Below are 2,623 nucleotides of genomic sequence, written 5' to 3'. Positions count from 1 at the left end.
CGCCCCCGGGCCCCCGCCGGGTGATAAGGAAATATCGCCCCTCCAGGACGGTGAGCCGAGGCCGTAAGTTGGCTTTATGCGGCAGGGCCTCTTCCTCGTCCTCTGCGGCAGCTCGGCCGGAGCGACACGGCTCCGGGTTCGACTCCCGTCGCCGTCGGCACACTGCTCTGCCCCCCGAGGCGACTAGTGAGCAGTGTTTTACGTACTTTTTTTCTCCCTTCCCCCTTGCGCCTTCTCATTTTCGTTCAAGTTGAGGGGAAAAACGAAGGAAGGCCCCGGGAGAAAAAATACACGGGGAATGAGATTTCGAAACCAATGATAGCCATCTCGCAGGGTAATTCATTTAATTATTAATCTCTATGTCGCCGTTTCTAGGGCCGCTGCTCTCGGCCGGCTCCGCCCGGCTACGCCCGAACGAACGGGGATGATTTAGCCCGGGGCGAGTTATCAAGGAAGTTCCTCTCAGCGTTTTTATTGGAGGGGAATTTTTGTCGCCGAGGGACACTCGGGCCCGGGGCTCCGGCCAGAGATGAAGTAAGGCAAATAAATGACAGGAGGAACATAATTTAACGACAAAAGATACAGAGAGGTGGAGGCAGCAAGAGAGTCGGTGGACTGGCGGTTGAGAGAGGGAGTGAGAGGGAGGTGGACGGCAGTGGCGGTGAGAGAGAGACAGACGAGGAAAAAAAAACGTGGGGAATTACCTCGGGGACGGATGATGAGTCCTGATCTATGCATGCATCTGGGCCGGGAGCTTTCATTTGGATATAAAATGAAAGGAAAACACACTGTCTTGCTCGTCCTCGGCTGCCGCTGGTCCTGCCCAGCCACGCCCAGCCACGCCCCACAACGCTTCGCCCGTCTCGCCGCTGATTTCTATTTATTTTCGCGACTTTTCTGTGCTGATTTCGTCACGACAGGGAAGGGAAATAAATTAGGTCCTTCAGGAACGGGGGCTCCTGGAGTACTACAAGGCGATCAACAGCGTTCTGTACCCCCCTCCCCCCTCTCCTCCCCCTCGCCCCGCGCCCACCTTCCCCTCCTCCTCAACCAGATGGGCAGGGCGCCCTGTATACCTAATTTTGACAACTTGTGAAGGAGGAGAGGGGAGGTAAAAAGAAAAAGATTGCAATGTTTGGCCGAGCCGGCCGTCGTCTTGTCGGTCTGCGGGGGAGCCGGCCCGAGCCCGGCAGTTCGTTATTGTAATATAGCGTAATGAAACATTCATCGGTGCAGGAGGTGGGCGGTGTTCCCCTGCACCTCACAAAGAACGTTTGGCTCCGGAAAGAAAAAAAAATGAAATAGAAGGGACGCAAATGATCAAAATTATCAAATTCTGAGAGATGGGGAATAGGGCGCGTGGAGAAGGGGGTGAATGGGACTGTGTGTTTGTCTGAGAGTGGGTGAGAGGGGTAAGAAGTGAAGAGAGAGGACGAGTAGGGAGGGAATGGGGGAGATGGAGCCTCTGCGACCCGCTAGGGTTTTAATTATTTCTTATCGAAAAGTAATCTGCCGCTCTCAATTATTTATAGTTTTTTTTAATCGCGCAGCGGAGCGGTCCGTGGTCGGCCGACAAACCGACCGGCGTGGCGGAATGACAAAGAAGGAGGGGGTGGTGGACCCGAGTGGCCCTTCAGTATAAATAAATTCAAGCTTATCCTCCGATTTTTCTGTTCTTGTTTCTTTTTTTTTCTGATTTTCTATGATTTTTACTGATTTGTTACTGACTTTAACTTTACCTTTTGCTCATTTAATTGGAAGGTGTTCAGTGATTTTCAGTAAGTACCCGTTGGTTGGACCCTGTCCCTGTCCTGGTGGAGCCTGCTGCTTTACCCCTAGGAACGCAGTGCGCCCGCAGGTAGGCAGCCCATTCGACACCTGAGTGGTACCACTACCACGCCGACGACTTCTGTCTAACACTTCTGTTCCGACGCTTCGGGGCTTTGCGAGTTAAAATGACACTTTTGGGGAAGCCATGTTGATTTTATTTTTGAACTCCGTATTTTGACTAATTTGCAATTCTTCATTCTGACGTCTCTCTTGTTTTTAAAAGGAGTCACAAGGTTTTACAGGGTGTTTTGATGCCCTGCCTGCCACTTGACGACCTACTTAATGTGTTTTAATTGGCAATATATTTGTCGCGTTCGCAAGTCGCCAACAACTGTGAGTTCATCTACTCGTCCTGTTGAGCACTCAACGCTGCGCCGCTGGGGGGCTGCTGTGCGGTGCTGCCGCCTGGCGGCGCGCCCGCGAACCACCATCGAACCGGCGGGGCGTGGCGCGGCGTGGCGGCGGATCAGCTGAGAGCGCGCGCGCCCTGCGCCACCGCCAACGCGAACAAGGAGCGCAAAGTTAACCTTCCCGCGGTTAACAACTACTTGGTGTTGACTACAATGAGGCGGGGGAGTACCTCTAGCGCCGCCGCCGCTACTCATGCGAGCTTCCGGTCGACAATACTGCCGTTTAGCAGACGTTAGTACTCCTCGCGCAGAGACAATTGCCTTTTGGCGCGCTGATGGCTCACCAGTGCTTGCGATGTGCAGATAGTGTGTTGTCCGCATTTATCCACTTGTGCCTCCACCGGTCGTAATCCGGTGCGCCTCTCACCCCACCCCACCCCACC

General features: G+C 53.8%; 1 protein-coding gene across 6 annotated transcripts in view; it reads left to right on the top strand.

Annotated features, from left to right (window-relative positions):
• Positions 1–2,623, top strand: part of LOC113204439 (zinc finger protein 180-like) — a 118,308-nt gene that overhangs the window by 36,673 nt on the left and 79,012 nt on the right. The gene's annotated exons all lie outside the window — the stretch shown is intronic.

Source organism: Frankliniella occidentalis, unplaced genomic scaffold (assembly GCF_000697945.3).
Source record: "Frankliniella occidentalis isolate FOCC.00 unplaced genomic scaffold, Focc_3.1 Scaffold89, whole genome shotgun sequence".
Classification (NCBI taxonomy): Eukaryota; Metazoa; Arthropoda; class Insecta; order Thysanoptera; family Thripidae; genus Frankliniella; species Frankliniella occidentalis.
This window is presented reverse-complemented; position numbering and strand designations above follow the sequence as displayed.